Here is a 24,113-nt window from a genome sequence, read left to right on the forward strand (position 1 = left end):
GTAAAGTTATTCTAATAAGCAATATATCTATTCATAAAACTATTAATGAATAGATAATGTAACTCTTCTTAATAACTTATAATGTATACTATCAATTCATAATTAATGTTAATGTTATTAATTAATGCTAATATTAATCAGCATTGTTAATAATGAATGTTAACATTAATAACTATTACCATTAATGTTAATATTAATTAATGCTGATGCCATTGATATTGATATTAATACTTATTATAATAAATAAAGTTATTATTATTGTTATTATAGCAATAATACATACCTTTCAGGGTTGTTCTGGTAATGAAATCATTTACCTGGCATATAGTAGGTGCTCAGTAAATGCTAAGTAGTATTATGATGGATAACCGACATATGTTTAGGTCCAGTTGTTCAAGAAAGTGTAGTAACTCAGGAAAGTTTAGCAGGCATTTTAGGCATCTGTAAAGTATAGGAATTAAGAGCCTGGGCTCCCAAATCTGACAGAACTTGGGTCCAATCCCAGCTGTAGCACTTTAGCTGTGTGACCTTGGACAGATCACTGACCTTCTCAAGCCTCAGTCTTCTCATCCCTCAAATGGGGATAACAGGATCCACCACATAGGGTTGTTGGCACTATTTAATGAGATAACAACTGGAAAGAATTGATCACAGTGCACTTGCTCACGTGTGATCTTGTTAGGACCTGCTCTGTAGAAACACTATGGTCACTTCATAAATTCCTGATATTTTTTAAACTTTATTTATTTTTATTTATTTTTATTTTTGGCTGTGTTGGGTCTTCATTGCTGCGCACAGGCTTTCTCTAGTTTTGGCGAGCCAGGGCTACTGTCCGTTGCGGTGTGCAGGCTTCTCATTGCGGTGGCTTCTCTTGCTGCAGAGCACGGGCTCTAGGCACGTGGGTTTCAGTAGATGTGGCTCGCAGGGTCAGTAGTTGTGGCTTGTGAGTTTTAGAGCACAGGCCCAGTAGTTGTGGCCCACGGGCTTAGTTACTCCGCAGCATGTGGGATCTTCCTGGACCAGGGCTTGAACCCGTGTCCCCTGCATTGGCAGGTGGATTCTTATACAGTGCGCCACAGAGAAGCCCAAATTACTCTTATTTAGACATCATTTTTCTCTCCAATATTCACAGGTAGAAACAACCGATCCACTCTTTATATTCACCTGCTTTTGTCATAGGTGTCTGAAAATAGCATAAAAAAACAGAGATTTAAGGATTACCTTTAAGAAGCACTTAAAGATTTTCAGGATGATGCATCAGATTTCAAGAGGTCTCTATTATTTTTCAGAGCAAGAGATATAGGCATTCAGCAGTAACTTTTCTGGATACTAATGTACTAAGCAGTCTACTGTTTGGGGGACTTTCCAAGAGGAGACACATTGTAAATATATTAAAATGTTTACAATGAAATAAAATTAATCCTCTAGGTACTGTGAGATCGTGTGCAGCTAATATTTTATCATGAAAATACAACTGCTAATATAGTTCTAAAGGAAAGAAAAGGCAAGGTTGAAAGATTGCACTGTTTCAAACACATTTTGTAAAAAATAAAAATAAGATCAATTTAAAATTTTTTACTGCATTAAAGTTCTAAAGTTAAGTTTCTTACAATAAATACGTTTTTTTAAATTAAAAAAAAGATTGCACTGGACGTGGTGTCAAGGAGGAAGCAGAACAAGCTGATATTCGTTGACTGTTGGCCACATTACATGATCTCATTTAAACCTCATGACAACCCCATGAGGTGGATACTCATGTTAGTCCCATATTACAGAGGGAAAAACAGGCCCAGAGAGATCAAATAACTTGTCCAAGAGCACACAGTGAATTAGTGATTCAAACACGGGTCTAATAGAGAACAGACGTGTGGTTGTCAAGGGGGAGGTGGGGTGGGGGAAGGATGAAGTGGGAGTTTGGGATTAGCAGATGCAAACTCTGATATACAGAATGTATAAACAATGTATACCACAGGGTACTATATTCCATATCCTGTGATAAACCATAATGGAAAAGAATAGGAAAAAGAATATATATATACGTATAACTGAATCATTTTGCTGTACAGCAGAAATCCACACAACATTGTAAATCAACTATACTTCAATAAAATGAATTTTAAAAAAAAGCATGGGTCTATTTAATTCCAAACTCCACACTCATTCCAGATCTAGCCCTTGCGCTGACGCCAATGACCTGAGTGCTCTTGGACGTGTCATTCAGTTTATTTGTGTCTTGTATCAATTAGGTAGCTTTGGGCTTCAAGGAGTAGAGTAACACCAGTTTAAATGACAAATACATTTAATTTTCTCACATAATAAATAGTTTGGAAATAGTTCCAGTGAAGAGACCGCAGCTCAAGCCCCACCCCCTTCTCTCTGTCTTTGCACGCTGCTACCTTCAGTGGGTAAGCACGGTCTCCCACTCAGCAGTGCACTCAGCCGCTCCAAGCATCACACGATCAGTCACCTGACAACTTCCAAAAGCAGCAAGTGGGAGTAGGGAAGAGACTTTCTATTTCCATGCCTCTCTCTTTGATCAGAGAGGAAAACCTTTTCCAGAAACCCCCCCAGTGGACTTCCTCTTTGTCTCATGGACCCAAACTAGGCCACATGGCCACCCATAACATAGTAAGAGAGATAGGTTTACCGTGCTTGGCTTGAACCAGAAATGACAGTGGCTGGGGACATCTTCCCTGAGATCAAGGGCTCTTGGCTTGAAAGCCGGACACTATCAGGAAGACATGGAGCTGGGAAGGCTGTTGAGCAGGTACCCAAGAGCGCCTGACTTGGGCCTCCGTTTCCTTAACAGCAAATGAGTAAGTTGCTCTGGGCCAACTCTCAGTGAGATGGAAGAGGAGGCTCTAGCTGCATTAAAAGACAAAACAAAAGAAAACCACACTTAATCACCAAATACACTTAATCAGCATATGCACGGTCAACTCAAGCTCCTTCCCCATCCTTCAGACTACACTGGCTTTTTAAAGTTCTTTCCTCCATCAGAGCTGACCTTGATAATCCTTTTAAACTAAATTTTATGGATGGTGGTCCTAGGGGTGGGAGGGGATATGAAGGGCCTTGTCCTTCCCCGGCCTTTCCCCTCCCCCTCCCCCCCTCCCCCCATCCAAACATCTGATCTCAATCAATCTGGGTTTGGGAAGTTGTCCTGTTCCCATGCTGCTCATAGAATGTAATAAGATACAGTGGAAATAGTCCACTGCAGTAGCATAAGAGATCCAGAACAGATCTGCTTTCTGTTAGATTTCTAAGTGAATTATACTTGACCTCAAGTCCATCTCAGTCAGAAAATTCTTTTTTATTTAATTAATTAATTTAATTTATTTATTTTTGGCTGCATTGGGTCTTCGGTGCTGTGCGCAGGCTTTCTCTAGTTGCGGCGAGTGGGGGCTACTCTTCGTTGCGGTGCTCGGGCTTCTCATTGTGGTGGCTTCTCTTGTTGCGGAGCAGGGGCTCTAAGCGCACGGGCTTCAGTAGTTGTGGCACGCGGGCTCAGTAATTGTGGCTCGCGGGCTTAGTTGCTCCACGGCGTGTGGGATCTTCCCGGGCCAGGGCTCAAACCCGTGTCCCCTGAATTGGCAGGCAGATTCTTAACCACTGTGCCACCAGGGAAGCGCCCCCTTTGCCTTTCTGCCAAGTCACATATTAACATACCAGCTAGCTTCCAGCAACATCAGCAGGTGATCATCACAATTTCACGGAAAAGATAGCTGATCTCATCAACTTGGGCAAAGATTCTTACAAGCAAATACCATGAACGGTCTCTTTACCAATTATTGACACAATTCAAGTAGAATTTATGTCCATCTACTCTCATGGTCACTGTTTCCAATCCTGCAGATCAAAACCAGCTCACGTGGGATTCTCTGACTAGGGAGCAAATTCCAGGGCTTCCCCATCCTGTGGCTCCTCTGAATTCCCTGAGGCCAGTTGAAGGGACCTGCTGGGGAGATTGCAGGACCTCATTCACAGCTCAGCTTTCCAGCTGCAGAGTTGAGGAAGATTGCACAACTCTGCTACAAAAAGAGCAAAGCCATCTTACCATTGATTTCATCTTTGAAATAGAAATCTCAAAAAAGAGACTGCTGCTTCTGGTGAGAAGTACAGCAAAGGCCCTTGTCTTAGGTAAAGTAGGGGTAATGGGAATTCAAAATCAGATCATGATGAAAGTTTGAGCCCCTTAGATGATCTGGAGAATTTTCTTCTTTCTGCTCAGGATTATCTATTTTGTTTGCTTCATGACAACAAAAACCCTCTCACCATATGCCAGGGAGAAAGCTGAATGACATGAAACCAACTGTTGAAATCCTCAGATTTGCTCAGGTTCTGGCATAGAGGAAAAATTCTATTGCTTCTCAGTATTTTTCTTTTAAACCAAGCATGTCCAGTTTGTTCTTCCCAAATATGCCAACCAGATAGATCACGGCACCAAATAAGAAATAAAGCTTCCTAGTAATTCCTAGGTAAAGAATTGCACTGACAGATATTGCAGATTTATTTCATCCTTATCACCAGACAAGTCGTTGGATCAGAATTTGTGCAAAAATAAGCCAGAGTCAAAAAGGTCTTCAGAAGTTCTGTTTGTTGCCGGTGGTTTGTAATTATTTCTTTCATTGAAAGAGGAGAAATTTTCCCCCCACTGTGGCACAAATCTGAATATCCTTTCTCCACTCTGCACTCCTTACCCGGCCGGTCCTCCTCAAACAACGAATAGAGCTCCAAAATGAGTCCCAGGCTCCACTCCAATTGGCCTGCAATGTCCTTGAAGTGCAGTCATACATAATGAACATAATGATGGAGGTCAGGGGAGGGAGTGTAGCTCATTCTATCCCTTTCCATTGATCTTTAAATAAACAGATATGTTTTTACTACCTTTCTCACTTCGGGCAATGTTTTTCTCCCTGTCATTTGCTGTATGGGAAAAATGTAGCTTCATTAAGCTTTTTCTTACAAAGCATGAACTTGCAAATATCAATAGACATTTGTGTGTGTATGTGTGTATTTGTTTGCTTCTCTTTTTCCAGCTCTATTGAAGCTAAATTGACAAATAAAATTGTAATATATTTAAAGTGTACGGTGTGGTGATTTGATATACATAAATTGTGAAAGGAGTCTGACAATCAAGTTAATTAAGACATCCATCACCTCGCATAGTGAACTTTTATTTCACTTATTTATTTTTTGTGGGAGCAAGAAAACTTAAGTCCTACTCTCTTAGCAAATTTCAATTATACAATACAGTATTATCAACTAGAGTCACCATGTTATACATGAGATCCTCAGAACTTATTCATCTTATAACTGAAATCTTGTACCCTTTTACCAATCCCTCCCCATTTCCCCACTTCCCAGTTCCTGGCAACCACTATTCTACTATCTATTTCTATGAGTTCAACTTTTTTATTTTTAAGATTGCACTTATGAGTGATACCATACAGTATTTGTCTTTCTGGCTTATTTCACTTAGCAGAATGCCCTCCAGTTTCATCCACATTGTTGCAAATGGCAGATTTCCTTCTTTTTTTAAGGCTAAATAATATTCTGTTGTATATAGATACCACTTTTCTGTATTCATTCATCTGTTGATGGACACTTAAGTCATTTCAATACCTTGGCTATTGTACGTAATACCACAATGAACATGGGAGTACAGATATCTCTTCTAGATAATGGTTTTGTTTCCTTCAGATACCTCCATACTGTTTTCCATAGTAGCTATACCAATTTGCATTCCCACCAACACTGTACAAGGGTTCTCTTTTCTCCATCACCTCACCAACATTTGTTATCTCTTGTCTCTTTGGTAATAGTCATCCTAACAGATGTGAAGTGATATCTCACTGTGGTTTTGATTTGTATTTCCCTGATAATTAGTGATGCTGAGAACCTTTTCACATGTTAGCCATTTGTATGTCTTCTTTGGGAAAATGTCTATTCAGGTCCTTTGCCCATTTTAAAATTGGGTTATTGGCGGGGTAGGGGGGAGAGGGGTCGCTACGAGTTGTATTAGTTACTTGCATATTTAACCCTTTACTAGATATGTAGTTTGCAAATATTTTCTCTCATTCTGTGGGTTGCACTTTCGTTTTATTGATGGTTTCCTTTTCTGTGAGAAGCTTTTTGGTTTGATGTAGTCCCCCTTATTTATTTTTGCTTTTGGTGTCAAATCCGAAATATCATTGCCAAGATCAGTGTCAAGAAGCATACCCCCTAGGTTTTCTTCTAGGAGTTTTATGGTTTCAGGTCTTACATTCAAGTCCTTAATCCATTTTGAGTTGATTTTTGTGTATGGTTTAAGATAAGGGTCCAATTTCATTCTTTTGCCTGTGACTATCCAGTTTTTTCAACACCATTTATTGAAGAGATTATCCTTTCCCCATTGTATATTCTTTTTTTTTTTTTTTTTTTTTTTTTTTAGTCTGCCCTACCATCTGTTGTGCTGGATATTACCACCATCTTGGCCCAATATGACCTTCCCACTTTTCTCTGGGCCTCCCTACTTTCCACCTCCATCCTCTCATTATATCTTACCTACACTTGGAAACGACTCTAGCTTTTCCACTTATCTTTATCAACAAGTAATCCAAAGAGCAACTGCGTATATAAATCCTTAGAAATCTCAGGTCTGACTCAGTAATCTATGACCTTTGAAGTCCAAAGTTTTCCTAATTCTCTTTATTATTTTTTTTTCTAATTTCGATGTACTTACACTCTCAGGACCTCCACTGTTCTCAAGTTCGTCTTCCCTGCAAAATCTGTCAACCTAGACATAGACTTAAGTGCCACCCTCTAATTATCTCATAAGAAATCTAGTTTTTAAAAAAGCCTCAGCAAGCCTTATGGACTTTATTAAAGACTCTTTAAGATAACCCATCCCCATTGTATATTCTTAACTCCTTTGTCAAAAATTAATTGACCATACACGCATGGGTTTACTTCTGGGCTTTGTTCCATTAATCTAAGTGTCTGTTTTTATGCCAATATCATATGGTTTTGATTACTACAGCTTTGTAATATAGTTTGAAATCAGGAAGTATGATGCCTCCAGCTTTCTTCTCTTCTTTTTTCTCAAAACTGCTTTAGATATCCGGGGTCTTTTGTGGTTCCAAATAAATTTTAGGATTGCTTTATCTATTCCTGTGAAAAATGTCATTGGAATTTTGATAGGGATTACATTGAATCTGTGGATTGCTTTGGATAGTATGGGCATTTTAACAATATTAATTTTTTCAATCCAAGAACATGGAATATCTTTCCATTTATTTGTGTGTCTGCTTGGACTTAAACTACACTTTAGATCAGTTGAACCTAACACACATATACAGAGCATTCCATCCAAGAGCAGCAGAATACACATTTTCATCAACTGTACATGGAGCATTCTCCAAAAGTAGATCATGTTAAGTTATAAAATGTCTTAATACATTTAAGAAGACTGAAAGCATATTAAGCATCTTTCTTTCATCAATGTCTTATAGTTTTGAGTGCACAGATCTTTTACCTCGTAGTGTCCTTTTCTAGCATTGGTACCAGGGTAATGCTGGCCTTGCAAAATGAGTTTGGAAGTGTTCTCTCCTCTTCAATTTTTTTGGAAGAGTTTGAGAAGGATTGGTATTAATTCTTTTTTAAATGTTTGATAGAATTTACCAGTGAAGCCATCTGGTCCTGTACTTTTTTGTTTGGGGGAGGTTTTTTTTTTTTTTCTGATTCAATGTCCTCACTAGTAATTGACCTGTTTAGATTTTCTATTTTCTTATGATTTAGTCTTGGTAGGTTGCATATTTCTAGGAATCTAACCATTTCTTATAGGTTATCTAATTTGTGGTATATAATTGTTCATAGTAGTTTCCTATGATCCTTAGTACTTCTGTGTTATCAGTTGTACTGTCTCCTCTTTCATTTCTGATTTTATTTATTTGAGTCTTTTTTTCCTTAGTTAGTCTATCTAAAGGTTTGTCAACTTTGTTCTTTTCAAAAAGCCAGCTCTTAATTTCATTGAACTTTTCTATTATCTTTTTAGGCTCTATTTAATTCCTCTCTAATCTTTTTTATTTCCTTCCTTCTAATAACTTTGGGCTTAGTTTCTTCTTCTTTCTTTAGTTCCTCAAAGTGTAAAGTTAGATTGTTTATCCGAGATCTTTCTTTTTTTCTTAATGTAGGTGTTTTTCACTATAATTGCCTTTTAGAACTGTTTTTGCTGTATCCCATAAGTTTTGGAAAGTTGTGTTTCCATTTTCATTTGTCTCAAGATATTTTTTATTTCCCTTTTGATTTCTTCTCTGACCATTGGTTATTCAAGGGCAAGTTGTTTAATGTCCACATATTTGTGAATCTTCCAGGTTTCTTCTTATAATTGATTTCTAACTTCATACAATTGTGGTCCAAAAAGATGCTTGATATGCTTTCAGTCTTCTTAAATGTATTAAGACATTTTATGACTTAACATGATCTACTTTTGGAGAATGCTCCATGTTCAGTTGATAAGAATATGTATTATGCTGCTCTTGGATGGAATGCTCTGTACATGTGTTAGGTTCAACTGGTCTAAAGTGTAGTTTAAGTCCAAGGTCTCCTTATTGATTTTTCTGTCTGGATACTCTATCCATTGTTCAAAGTGGGTATTGAAGTCCTCTACTATTATCATATTGCTGTCTATTTCTGCCTTCAGATCTGTTAATATTGCCTTATATATTTATTTAGGTGCTCCAATGCTGCGTGCATAAATAATTACAATTGTTGTATGCTTCTGATAATTTATCAATAGACATTTGGATAAATAAATTATGGTGGATCCTTCAAAGGAGGATTTTTTTTGGCTAAAAAGCCAATAAAAAGCAGGAAGTAAACCTCTATGTATCCACATGGAAAAATCCTTTTTAATAAAATTTTTTAAAAATATTTATATATTTATTTATTTGGCTGTGCTGGATCTTAGTTGTGGTATGCAGGATCTTCACTGCCACGTGTGGGATCTTCATTGCAGCATGCAGGATCTTTAGTTGCAGCATGCAGGATCTTTAGTTGTGGCATGTGGGATCTTTAGTTGCAGCATGTGGGATTTAGTTCCTTGACCAGGGATTGAACCCAGGCGCTCTGCATTGAGAGTGCGGAGTCTTAACCACTAGACCAGGAGGGAAGTCTCTTTTAATACAATTTTTAAAGGTTACTTCCCATTTACAATTATTACAAATATTAGCTAGATTCCCTGTGTGGTACAATATGTCCTTGAGCCTATCTTAACACATGTGGAGATCTCTGAGATATAATATTAAGTGAAGAAAAAAGGGGGACACAGAACAATATGCATACTATAATCCCATTTGTGTAAAAAGAAAAAAAAGGAAAGAAAGTCAAAGATATGTATATGTGAACAAGTAAAGTCTGTAAGAAAACACAAGAAGCCATTGACAGTGGGTATGACCTCTGGGGAGGTTGAGGGGATAGAGGTGTTCTCACTTTGTACTTCTTTAATGTTTGAGGGGTTTTTATTCCTTACAGCTACTAGGTGTTATTTTTATAAACTTCATAGGCCTTTTGAAGAGTTAAATATACACAAATATTTGCAATAATACGCAAGTGGAAAAAAGGGAAAGAGAGTTGAAGGATCCCAGAAATCTGTATTTTCAAGAAATATCCCAGAGAATTCTGATGCAGATGACCCAAGACATTTTGACACATTTGGTCTATCTCTTTATGTATGTGGGTGTGTGGGGGTGTAAGCTGTGGGACACTTGAAAGTAAATTGCAGACATTTTACCAGCACTTCACTCTTATATACATCAGCGTGTATCTCCTAAGAACAAAGATATTCTCCTACATAAGCACAGTGCTATAATTACACCTGAAACATTTAACATTGATGAAATATTAATAACAAACAGTCCAAACTAAGGTTTCCAAACAGTCCAAACTAAATTGTCTCATAATACTTTTTCTTACCTTTTCACTCTGATATCCAGTTGAGAATCATGTATTGCATTTAGTTGTCTCTTTTGTCTCCTATAAAACAGTCCTCCACCCCCTTTCATCCCCTACCTTTTGAGTTCCATATTTTGGGAAGAACTGCCTGCTCTACAGGCGGAGTTCTTGTTACATTTTTCCCTCTCATTCTACTCTTTTTCTAGTGTTTGCAAAAATAAGTCTCCAATTTCTGTCATGATTCTCTATTGAACCCACCAAGATCAGGCTTTTGCTCCCACATTCCATATTCGTATCAAGGTCATCAATGACCTCCATGCTCCCCCATGGTCTCCACATTCCCCAGTGACCTCCATGTTTCCAAATCCAATTGTCAGTTTTCAAGCCTTATCTTCCTTGACCCATCAGTGGCATTTGACACAGTGAATTACTTCACTTCCTTGATAGTCTTTCTTCCCTTAGCTTCCAAATCAACATTCTGCCCCCCTCCGCTTGGCTTTTTATCCCCTACTTCACTGATCATGCCCTAGTCTCCTTAACTGGCTCCTCCTCACCTTCTCACCTTTAAACATTGGAGTGCCCCCAGCCTCAGACCTCTGTTTCTACCTTTACTCACTTGTCTGCTTCTACTCTAACCTCATACAGTCTATTCTCAAAACAGTAGCTGGAGTGAGCCTTTAAAACGCCTAAGTTAGACCATGTTCCTCCTCTTTTCTCCTCAAAACTCTCCAGTGGCTGCTATCACAGGGTCCTTCCTCAATAGTTCCAGCTCTCATGGGGCTCCTGTAATGCTGTTTCCTCTCTTTGCCTCTTCAGGCCTAAGGTCATCTGCCCCTACCCCATCCCTGTGATCTCTGTGACCTTGTCTCCTATTACCCTCCCCCTTGGGTCACTCTATTCCGGCCAGCAAGTCCCCTTGATGTTTCTCAAGTCTGTTTCTGCTTCAGGTCTTCACTCCTGCCCCAGATAACCACATCGGTTGCCTCCACTTAATTAAGGGCCCTTTCCAAGTGTCACCTCCTCTGAGAACCTTGCTTCTCCACTGTCTGTAAACTAGCGACCTGCCTCCACCCTGCTAGGCACTCCCCAGCTCTCTTATCCTGTCTTACTTTCTCCATATAATCACCTTGCATATTATGAATTTTTTGTTAATTTGTTTACTGCCTGTCTGCCTGCACTAAAATGCAAGCTCCAAAAAGGAAGAGATTTTGTTTTTTTCACAGCTCCAAGCCCAGTGTCTAACCTGGCATATAGGAGGCCCTAAAGAAACATTTTTCTGGGCTTCCCTGGTGGCGCAGTGGTTGAGAGTCCGCCTGCCGATGCAGGGGACATGGGTTCGTGCCCCGGTCCAGGAGGATCCCACATGCCGCGGAGTGGCTGGGCCCATGAGCCATGGCTGCTGGGCCTGCGCGCCTGGAGCCTGTGCTCTGCAATGGGAGAGGCCACAACAGTGAGAGGCCTGTGTACTGAAAAAAAAAAAGAAAGAAAGAAACAAGAAACATTTTTCTGAATGATGGAATGAATGAATCATGTATGTATACAAAGGCATAGAAGAAAATTTGTGTGACTACACACTGAACTGATCATAGCGGTACCTCTGGGGAGTGGGATTATGGAAGGGGGGCTTTCACGTCTGACTTCATACGCTTCTCTATTGTTTGAATTTTTATAGCCAGGACATATTATCTTTGTAATTAGAAAAATACAAACAATAGGCATTTAAAAAAGAACAAGAGCTTTAAAAAGCCAAAAAGCTGCTTAGGAGAACGGGTCGGGCAGCAGGTGGCAGGGTTGTTTCAACTTTTTCTTCTCTCTGCCAGGCTTTTGTGCATCAGAGCCCACAGATGTGCTGGGCTGCTCCTGGCAGAATGCCAGTAAGAGTGGTGTGAATATAGAGAAAAAAGCCTGCAATTACCATACAGCATAATGTGACCAGTGGCTATATCTGTGTGTGGGGTTACCACAGATATATTCTTAAATCTTCTTTACGTTTTTGTGTATGTATTGATTTTTTTCCATATGGGCATGTAGTACTTGTGGAATATGAAAAAGAAAAGCACTTTTTTTGTTTGTTTGTTTGTTTAATTAATTATTTTTTTTTTCTGCATTGGGTCTTTGTTGCTGCATGCGGGCTTTCTCTAGTTGTGGCGAGTGGGGGCTACTCTTCATTGCAGTGCACCGGCTTCTCATTGCAGTGGCTTCTCTTGTTGTGGAGCATGGATTCTAAGCGTGCAGGCTTCAGTAGTTGTGGCACATGGGCTCAGTAGTTGTGGCTTGTGAGCTCTAGAGCGCAGGCTCATATGGCGCACGAGCTTTGTTGCTCTGTGGCATGTGGGATCTTCCCAGACCAGGGCTCGAACCCATGTCCCCTGTGTTGGCAGGTGGATTCTTAACCACTGCGCCACCAGGGAAGCCCTAGCACTTCGTTTTTTAAAAGAAAAAATTTAAAGGATGTCAAGTCCTGCCTCCACAAGCAGGAGGCTTCCCCAGGCCCAGATTTTCGACGCTTCTACTATGTTGCCCTGCCCATGAGAGCACCAAGGATGTGTCTTCAGCTAACTTCAGAACAATAAGCTGGGCGTTTAAACTTATCAATGTCAGTAGATTGAGGAATCACCTCTGTTTCCAGTTACTAAAAATTTCCCAGGACTTAGCTGAGGAGTTTGGAGTTACTGTTTTGAAGCCTTAATAGGTTCACAACTACAGCCTGTGTACATCTCCATAGATACATATCTAAAGAAGAAAATCTAGGAAAATGTTTTCATCAGACACTTCTCCCTTACCCTTCTCCCCAAGCTTTTCTCTGCTTTAGAACAGCTGTTCTCACCAGAGGCAGTTCTAAGCAGCATGGTTTTGTCCCTGCTAACATCAACCAATGATTAAATGAAACGTGTAGCTCTACGTGGCTGAGGCAAGAGGCAGGAGGGCCAGGCAGTGCTCATGCTGCCAGCTGAGTGTGACCATCACTTGTATCACTGGACCTCCAGGATCTACATGCTTATTTCACCTTTGGGTTAAGATTTTGTTGTTAGTGCCCCACCCCAGCCCCTGTACACATTAATGTCCACCAACAGAGGAATGGATAAAGAAGATGTGGTACATATATACAATGGAATACTACTCAGCCATAAAAAAGAATGAAATAATGCCATTTACAGCAACGTGGATGGACCTAGAGACTGTCATACTGAGTGAAGTAAGTCAGACAGAGAAGGACAAGTACCATATGATATCACTTATATGTGGAATCTAAAATATGACACAAATGAATCTGTCTATGAAACAGAAACAGACTCACAGATATGGAGAACAGACTAAGTAGAATTTAATCCAAGAACATAAAGTTGATTCAAAGACCAATGGATAAAGAAGATGTGGTATATATATATACAATGGAATATTACTCAGCCATAAAAAAGAACAAACTAATGCCATTTGCAGGAACATGGATGGACTTAGAGATTATCATACTAAGTGAAGTAAGTCAGACAGAGAAAGACAAATATCATATGATATCATTTATATGTGGAATCTAAAAAAATGATACAAGTGAACTTATTTACAAAACAGAAATATTGTTACAGATGTAGAAAGTAAATTTATGGTTACCGGGGAATAATGGGGCAGGGAGGGACAAATTGGAAGATGGGGTTGACACATACACACTACTGTATATAAAACAGATCACTAATAAGGACCTACTGTATAGCACAGGGAACTTTACTCAATACTCTGTAATGACCAATATGGGAAAAGAATCTAAAAAAGAGTGGATATATGTATATGTATAACTGATTCACTTTGCTGTACACATGAAACTAACACAGCATTGTAAATCAGCTATACTCCAACATAAAATAAAAATTAAATCAAAAAAAAAGATTTTGCTGTTAGTGCCCCACCCCCGTACACCTACCACACACAGACATGCACACATGTGTACACACATGCAAGTGCACAAACACGTAGCTCTGGACAGGAAGCACATGAGGCACCTCTGCCCCTCTGTATTTTCACCTGTTACCAGGCACCTCTTCCATCTCCTAACTCATGCTGCCGGATCCCCCCAGGGCTGCCTGGCTAATGTCCATCATCCTATTGAACTTCCACGGCCCCAACCCTCCTCCATTCCCACTCCCAGCCCCTCCACTCTATCTATACCATTCTTCATGTATTAATATTTCAGTCAGAGCTCCTTTGGATGCAAGGAACAGAGACCCAGTCAAGCTGGTTCAACAACAAAGTGTGTGAGGGAGCAGAAAGGTGGGCACAAGTTATTGTGAAGAGACACAGATCTCATGGCGCTCCCAAGAGAGCTGCCACAGTGGGACCTGGGATAGGAAATGAGGCAGCTGCAATTTTTGGCTCTCCTTCCAGAGGCCCACATTGTCTCTCTTGGTGTCTCTGCTCCTCTCCGCATATCTGTTCCATTCTTCTCTTTCTCTTGACTTGTTTCCTCCTAACTTTTGCTCAGGGATGGTCCCTCACATTTGGTCCAGCGAATCTGATTGCTCAAGTTCATCTTCTCCAGCCAGGCCACAGGAGTCCTGCATAGGGCACTAACCTGCCTATGAAGGGGCCATCGTTGCTCAAATGCCCACCAATCCAGCTGCAACCAGACAAGACTGGGAAGGGTGTGGTCTCATGGACATTTAGGGTCACAGGAGCGATGGGCTGGGCAGATTCCCTGTGGGTGGGCAGGCAAATTATTAGCATCTCTAGTATAGCAAGCCTGGAAACTGTGCTCTGTTGATAACCTAGACCAAAGGGCTCTGTCTATCTGCAAGGACTTGCAAATCCTGCATGATATTCTTGTGCCCAGTCTATTTTCAGAGACTCTTACAATTGTCCTAAGATCCATCAGGCCTACTAATACCTGTCCTAGCCCCGTCACCAGTCCCACACTGCCTCTATTTAAGTATCTTTGTTGAAACAAAATGTGGTATACTCATACAATGGAATATAATTCAGCCATACAAAGGAATGAAGTAATGACCTGTGCAAAAACAGGGAGGAACCTTGAAAACATTATGCTAAGGAAAAGACACCCATCACAAAAGACCACATACTATATGATTCCATTCATATGAAAGTCCAGAATAGAGACATCTATAGAGACAGAAAGATTAGTGGTGGCCCAGGACTGGGAGCGGGGGTGGGGTAGGGGGGTGATAGCTAAACGGTACGGAGTTTCTTTTTGAGGTCTTGAAACTCCTAAAATTCTATTTACTGTGGTGATAGTAGCCCATATCTGTGAATCTACTAATATTCATATTTCCCCAAAACTCAAAGTGGCAGAACTGCAGAAAGACTTTTTCTTGGACTAGTGAGAAATTGTTCAAGTGAAGGAAATATATTAGACACCCTAACTTCCAGTTAACTTTGCCTCATCATGAGATGAGTCATGAAATACACAAAGATACAAATCCCAGCAAAAGATAGTCAAGCGTGGTAGTGAAATTCCATCCCAGAGCGCTCGGTCCTCCCACACGAGTTTGAAGAATGAAAGCATAAGGGGATACATGCGTGGATGATGGCGTTAGATTCTGCCAAGGAGTCGTTAGAGTTTAACGGAGCAATTTCTGTTGCTTGTGGGAAGTGGCACATTTAGATGTGGGACAGGCTGTGGCCAGTAAGTCAGAACTAGTTTTGGAAACTCGAAAGTGGCCCATCTTGTTTGACAGGCCCACGAGTGATGTTCCGTATCACAGCTGCATTTGTAGAACTTGTAGGGTATTACTTAAGTATTTTTAAGGGTAAACAGAGCAGTAATATGTTTCCAAAACTAATAGCATAAAGAAACATAGGGAAAAGACCAGTGCAGCCGTATAGGAAAGAACCAACGGTAGGGCAAGTTTTTTCAAGGCTGACCTTCATAGAAGCTAATTTATATTATTCAGCTCTCCTTTTGAAAGTTCAGTGTCTCCTTTAGAAGTTTTCAAATGTATTTAACCATTAAATATTTTGAAAATTATAACCTATAGCTAGCACTCCAACATGGGCTTACGGATCACTCATGCAAATAGTAGAAAACATTACGTGGTTTTCACAATTAGTTAGTGCTAAAAAAATGATTTATTTGAAAAATATGATTTATATGGTTCATATGCTGATTTAGCCATTATTACAAAATTTGAAAATGGAGAAACTAACTTGCCACTAAAAAGTATAACATATAACAAGAATAAACAATACTTATTTACATTTTTGTACAAAATATGATATATATCACAAGCTATTTAAACACGAGAACAGTGAGGTATTCTTTTAAAGACATTCCCCACAACACTCACTTTATATTAGGAATGAAGTCCCATGATCCCTGTGTTAGGTATATTAATGTTAATAAAATATTAAGTTTCTTCTTGAACTTGTTTTCTTGCCTGGTGATGTGAAAATCCTGTTTTACAAAGGTCTGCCTAGCAAAAGCAAGAACACAAATTGGCAGCATTTGGAAATGCTTAGAATAGACTGCTCTGAAATTCATGAATTATTTGGTATTCTATAGTTGTTTCCCTCCAATTTTTAGAAATTGGGTTGGGATGGGCCATCCTCACTTTGAAGTATTCTGGCTTCTTATTTGCTTGATGCAGATACAGTTTGAAGACATAAATCTCTGCTTCTGGTGTCAAACTTCCTTCTTTCTGTCACAAGCTCACAGGAAATGAGCAGATGAAATAGACACATCGAATAGATAAGATATAATAAATAATAATATCACAAATACATGCCACCGGAAGGACAGACACTGCCCGTTCTGTCACCTCTATACCCCAGAAGAATTAGTAAATCCTCACCCAGCTTCCCTTTTCAGAGATTGCAGGAGGTAGCCCTGCCCTGGAATTTGACCCAGCCTCCAAAATAAAGAAAAAAAACTTTCCATTTCAAAGCTTCTGCCAGCTCTTGGAGTAGGTGGCTCTGTGATAGGTTTGCACAGTCTGAAAGCAGAAGGGGAAACAAAACACAGGCACTCGCTTTGGGTGACAGTGGAAGTTGGCAGGGCCAGCTGGACAGGTTTCGAGAACCTTTGGAAAATGTTCCTCTTCCTCAGTTTGAATTAGACTGGACCGTCCTTGATAATTAATGGGGACCTATGTTGATCCCAAGGGGGGCAGATCACGTCCTAAAGGTATAGGCTTTTGAACCCGCCTGCCTAGGTTCACAATTACCATTCACTAGCTGTGTGACTTGGAGCCTCAAATATGTCCCCTGTATAATGTTGATAAAAATAGTCCTTACATGATGCAGTCATTGTGAGGATTAAATTTCCATGTCTCACTGAGACTAAGATATCATCATTTGTAGGATAGACCAAACTACCCCTTAAACTCCATACGTCACTGATTTTGAGACATCCTGGTGGTAGAAATGTTAAAGTGTGAAATGTGCACTTTTCCTAATTGTTGAAGTACAGCAGTTAATACTGATAAGGTGCTTACAGCAGTGCTTGGCCTATAGGAGGTGCTCAAAGTTTGCTATCATGGGGTGGAATGTCCCTCCAGGAAGATAGTCATTCCCATCTTGAAAATGGGGGCCTTATTTAGAAAGGAAGCCCACAGCCTTCAATAAGGCAGAGTGAGACTAGGAGCCAGGACGTGTCCACAAAGGACCCTTATGGAGGGGTTAATTCTTTCATGCTTTTCTGTTGAACACCACAAAGGCAAAAGCCACTTTTAGTGTACAGCTTTGCATCCTCTCTCTGTCACTGTAATCTGTCTAGTCACCCTCATCCCCAACGCTCCAATAATCCTACAGAACTCTGCGTGGTGGAGCTGGTGAGGACTAGAAGGGGAACAGGGCCTGCTCCACTTTCAGCTCTGAGCTCGGGCCCAGGCAGCACACTGGGAAGGGCCATTGTCCAAGAGCCCCACGTGGTGACAGGCTCAGCAGTGAGCAGGGGCCTATGTGGGAGAATGGCTGAGAGTGCCCAGGCGGACCCACACCCAGAGAAGTGGCTGCTCACTGGACATCCGACTGAAGAGCAAATGTGAGAGGGCAAACCTTCTTCCTCGGACTTTAGGAAAAAAGTGATCCTGGGGGTGGCAGAAGTGACTAATGCTTAGGACACATAGCTGATGAAATTAGAAGACATCTTACACAATCCATAGCAGCAGTCATTGAATCAGATCAATATCTTTACTCTATTTTCTCACTTTTAAAAAGTACATTTTCACATTTCATTATTTCTGAAATCAGAATGTGTGATTATGGTGAGATGATGATGATGATAATAATAATGATGACTAACACTTATATACAACTTAATGTGTGCCAGGTGTTATTCTAAGTGCTTTATCTATATTAACTCATTTATAACCCTAGGGATTAGATTATCCCCTCTTTGACAGTTGAGGAATCTGAGGCACAAAAAGGTGAAGTCAATTCTCCAAGATGTCTCACAGGCACACCTACTAAGTGGTAGAGTTACATACCTAACCTGGACACTGTCATGCAATTTACCAAAACCATGGGATTTAGGTTCTTTCCCCAAAGCCCTTTCTAAACCAATGGTGCCTCTTAAGATACCCAATAGTATCTTAGAATCGAGGAAATCCAAGTGGTGGCTAAATGGTCCCTACAGTCCAATTCCAGTCCCATCTTCATGCACTGGGGACCTCTGAGGGACAGTGTGGGGCAGTGCATTTGAGCCCCCTATGCCACTTTTAAGCTAAGTGAGCTTGGGAGAGTTTTTAAATCCCTCTGATCCCCGGTTTCTTATAAAATGAGGATAATCATAACATTTGCTACCTCACAGAGCTGCTGTGATGATAAAAAGAGCTAATCCATGTGACGTTCCTAGAACACAGCAAGTGCTCCTTAAATGGAGACCATTTTCATCTTTCATTTGACCTCCTGGTGTGCTCAGATGAGGGGCCTTCCCCTCAGCGTTCAGTGAAGGGAGTGGTTCTTACTCAGTGAAGACTAGCATCTTTAACTAGTGCCATCCTTCAGTCAGCCCAGGCTCTATACACTCTTCCAGTAGTTTAGAGGGTGCGGCAGTGGAAAGGGCTCCCTGCGAAGTCCACGAGGCACCCGGGGAACCGCCGCTACCACATGCCAGGCACAACTTCGTTCCAGATGGGAATGTATAACATTTGCTTACTTAAACTCGAAAACAACTCTAGATTTTTGTTTCACGTCGTTCACCTTTTTCGAATGTTTCAAACCTGACTTAGGTCTGTGAGACACCCCAAAGGGCTTTGTTAGGAAACACAAATACTCAAGCCAATGGAAAACAGACACTGCCATCTTGAAGCAATGGGTGACCATGCCAAGAAATACACTTGGAATTAATGATCCACATGCTGAAATGACACCGAATAAAGGACCAGAGGGGATGTTGGGAGTGAGCCCATGGTAATCAGACAAACCCCCTTCTCCCAAGCTTATTTCCTCCTGTTCTCTCCGTGGAATAGAAGACAAGGTTTTAATCCTCCCCAAGGTAAAAACCCTTTTTTATGGGTTACTATCATGGAATCAGTGAATTTTAAGAAGGGGCTGGAGAAGAAAAGTGTGGTCAAGAAGGGGAGAGAAAAAGGTGCCGGACGACATCTCTGTGGAGGAAGGGGAAATAGAATTCGAGGTTGCACTGTTGTTGTGTTTTCTTTTATAGGAGACATCTTTTTGGGGGGGGGGGGTACACGGGCCTCTCACTGTTGTGGCCTCTCCCGTTGCGGAGCACAGGCTCCGGACGCGCAGGCTCAGCGGCCATGGCTCACGGGCCCAGCCGCTCTGCGGCATGTGGGATCCTCCCGGACCGGGACACGAACCCGTGTCCCCTGCATCAGCAGGCGGACTCTCAACCACTACGCCACCAGGGAAGCCCCTATAGGAAACATCTTGAAATTGACCTGCGGATTATTGTAAATAAGTACAAGTTTGGCACCTAGCTCCCAGAAACTATCTCATCCCATTTTGCTACAAAGGTCAGTTAGGATGTGTCTCTCTATTTTCTATTTTCACTTTGACCTACTCCTCTGGGAATGTACATGGATATTTGGTTTGAAGATTTCAGATTCTCCCCCTCAGCAAGTGTCTCTAGGAGCAAGACCCAAACCACACCCAGCCATCATATCTTTGCCCCTAGTAGCAAACTCATAACCCTATCATTATAAGCACACTGCTTCAACCAGCTAACCAGGTACAACTAAGCCAACTAAGGCATCAACACAGCTAAGCCAACTAAGGCATCAAATACTGCCTAAAAGCCCCAGGTAGGATTTCTTCCTCTATATAATAGCCGAACTCTGGGATCTCATCCCAGTATTCAGCAAAAGTTTGCTTTGGCTCAGCTTTTCTGAAAATGAAATCAGTCATCTCTGAAAGGTAGAGTGTCTGCTAGGGCCACCTCTGGGCACGGTGCCCACCCAACTCATAGTTTCCAGATAGTACTACGGTGCTCATGTGGCCTTCAGAAGTTCACAGCCCTGATTCTCTGAGGAAGAGGCAGGTATGAAAAACACTTGGGGGAAATGTGTAGGTGGGTAACAAATAATTATAAGCCAGACATTTGGTGAACTATTGTTCTAGGTGGGTTGAATCCTTAGAGGCTAAGTCACCACCTCCAATCTTTTCTGGAAGTAGTTGGGGAGAAGATAAATAATACATGAAATCAGCATCACAGGTAGAGTTTAACAAAAACACACAAGAGCAGCTAGAAACACTGAGAGCCGGGTAACTCTCGTCACAGACAGTGGGAGAAACAAGAATAACATAATGATTAAGAGATAGGCAGTGGAAGGGGCTGCCTAGGTTTAGATCTTGCCTTGCTATCCATAGGTCAGTAAGTTAATTAACCTGCTTGGGCCTCAGTTTCCCAATCTGTAAAATGGGTATAGTAACAGGAGAGCTACCTTATGGAATTATTGGAAGATTAAATGTGTTATTATGTAGAAAATGATTCCAACACAGCTAAGCATATGATAAGTGTTCTATATCATTGTTTCTGAGTTCCAAATGTTTCTAGAATGTTCATCTGACTTTGGCTGCTATGCCAGTTTAGTGAGCAGCCATTACAAACAGAGCAATTCAAAGGCGGATGAGAGGAGAGCTGCTGTGAGTAAAACTTCCAAATTCAGGTCACCGATTACCGCCCGCAAAGTCTTATTCTTCTACACACCCACATTTTGGGGGCAGGGGAGAGTGGGGAGTGTTTCCACATGGAAATTAAAGATTGAAATTGCTTATTTTAGGAAAAGCAAAATTAAACAACATGGAGATACAACTGGGGCCGTCCCCCACCTACTTCCTAGGGAGCTTCATAGGAAGCTGGCATTGGCCCTTTGAGCAGTGCGGGGTCATCTGGGTCTGGTTCTGTCACACACCTACTCTTTTCTATTCCACCATGTAACAAAGAACCAAGTCACCATTCTTCGGTTGCCGATCACTTTGATGAGTGCAACTCTTCATTTCCTAGTAACCGTTTCCTTCCTCATTACTAAGCCCTACCACCCGAAGGCTTCTGAGCTCTTCCACTCTGACTCAGAACAAGAAGCCCACATGGCAAGCCCGACGCCATGAATCAGAGCTTTTCCAGTGTTTGTTGATAGGAAGGGAAGAATGCAGATATGGCAACAGTGATCACAATGTCGACGGCTTTGGAAACCTCTCAAACCAATTTCTAGTTGCTCGTCATCTAAAGATTGTTCCTGAGGGGTAAAGCACCTTGATGTGAAGGCGGAAACAATGATGCAGAGACTACGAAGGACTCCCTCTCTACCCCACCTCATCCTATGCCCCACTCACTCCCCTGGCCCATGTGTGCTTCATCCCTCTGGACAGGAGGAAAGGATTTGACACCAAATTCACTTGAAGGTATTGGTGGCCCTAAGTGTGACTCCCTTAGGTAGGATTTACAATTTTTTTTTGGCCTCACCATGCAGCTTGTGGGATCTTAGTTCCCCGACCAGGGATTGAACCCAGCCCCCAGCAGTAGAAGCGTGGAGCCCTAACCACTGGACCACCAGGGAATTTGCTGTATTTACAATTTGAAGGGAATCCCAGCTAGGCTAAGGGATCTCTAGTGGTGGACACCCAAACCTCTGTGACCTCTAGCTCCCAAACCCCAGAAAGACATGAGCTAATCTAGATGAGACCTTTCTCAATTATCCCAACTAAACCATTTCCCCCACCCTGGTCATTCTCTAACCAATGGCCCCTTTTCGTTTTCTTCATAAGTCTCATTACTATCTAAAATAGTCTTAATAATTTATCTATTTATTTGATTACCGTTTGCCTATCCTCTCAAGTATGGTTTGTTCATTCCTGTATCCTTTAGGGCCCAAAACAGTGTCTGGCACATAATAGGTGCTCAGTAAATATTTGGAAAGTGAGTGAAAGAATAATGAACTGAAATGATTTTAAAACAAGTTCTCCTGAAAATAAATTGTTCACCTCCCCATAGCCTTTGATAATTCAGACTCCGTACATATTTTTATGGGGCAAACAAGACTACCCTCTGTCCCACCTGTACATTAAATTGCATATGGCTGTGGCCATGATAAGGAGCACCTGTTATATTGTCACCATCATCACTCAAGGTACTTTTGGCGAGAGGTAAGCTGGAGTACCGGCTGCCAGAGGCCAGAACACTCTCCTGGATCTGTACACACCAGCTTGGGGCTGGAAGGTAACACTTCACTTCTAACGTAATTGAAAGGCTGAAGAGGAGTTTGAAAGATGAAGATAACAGGTCTCCGCACGACAACCCCACAGAGCTGAAAGTTCAAAGGTTTCCACTTTGTTAGATGTACATCTTCTAATGATCCCCCGCTCTCTATGGCCTTTGCCTACAATAACCCTCACAATAGCAATAAAGTGTGTAGGTGGCGAGTATTATTAGGCCCATGTGCAGGTGGAGAAAGTGAGGCACGGCCAAGGCGGGGTGAAGTGAATCAACAAGCTGGCTTCTTGCGTACTCCATTCAAGTCACCGCTCATTGAGTGCCTGCCTTGTACAAGGCATGATTCTCCAGCCATGTTAACCAATAACCCATGTTATTGCTCCCTTTCAGACAGACCCGGGCTTGCTTGGCTGAGGTCTGGAAGAGGCTTTTCTGACAACCTACGAGCTGAGCATACAGCCAGAAATGAACAGAGCTGGGAAGACCAGAGCCCCTGAGATGACACACAGTGCTTAAGAGTGGTGGGTTTCCTGTGTAGAATGAAAGGAAGCTTCTGATTGGTTCATGAACACAAGGCTCACTCTGGAGCCAGGCACTGTGCTTCCCCTGCATTATCTCACTGGGTTCTCATAACCCTGAAGATACAAAGTATCTTTATCCCCCTTTTACAGATGAGGAAACTGAAGTTTACTGACTTGCCCAAGATCACAGAGTTAGTAAGTGGCAGAGCCACTTGAACATGAATCACCATGTCTCCCTGATTCTGGAGTCATCCTTAAGGCATCTGTGTTTCCAGCTGAAGACATGCCAACAGGTTTGCTACAGCATTCGGGCAGAGCACTGAGAATCTGTCATCCTACACAGACCAGAAAGCTCATTCAGCTGGAGCTCCACACCATCACTGCTGGCTTCAATGGCCGCATCAACAGCACAAGCGCTCAAATGAGGAGCGAATGCATGAATCATGTTGGTCTTGAATTTAATCTTTGAGAAGATGGAACCACGTATTTAGAATCTTCTGCTGGAAAGTAACATTTTACGAAGATTTCTAGCCAACAGCAGGTATAATTTGTAAGTTCCCACACATAAAGGGCTGGCCTTCAGCTATGTGATAAATGAGCCTCTCTAGGAAAGTTTTCCCCCAGTGGTTCTGGAAAGTTCGGATTGCTTGCCTCCACTGTCCTCCTTTTGTATGCAGTGACTAAGCAGGAGTAAGTTGCAGTGATCGTGAGCAAAGGCTCTGCAGTCAGGCTGACTGGATTCCATTCTTGGCTCTGATTCTTGTTAGCACTCTAATCTTAGGCAAGTTACTTCATCTTTGGGTACCTCCATTTCCTCCTCTGTCTCATGGATTAACTGAGTTATTGTTTGTAAAGCACTTAGAACCTGGCATGTAGCAACACTCCATAAGTTATCATGCTGCTTCAAGTAAGAAATGATCCTGTGATGAAAAACTGGCCCACCGACAGACCACCACATAAAAAAAGCAGAAGCAGCAAGTTGAAGGTTAAGCCTACGAGTTAAAACTTCCGTGCACCAAGTATTTCTCTTTCGCCTT

The sequence above is a fragment of the Hyperoodon ampullatus genome (genome assembly GCF_949752795.1).
Source record: "Hyperoodon ampullatus genome assembly, chromosome: X".
NCBI lineage: Eukaryota > Metazoa > Chordata > Mammalia > Artiodactyla > Ziphiidae > Hyperoodon > Hyperoodon ampullatus.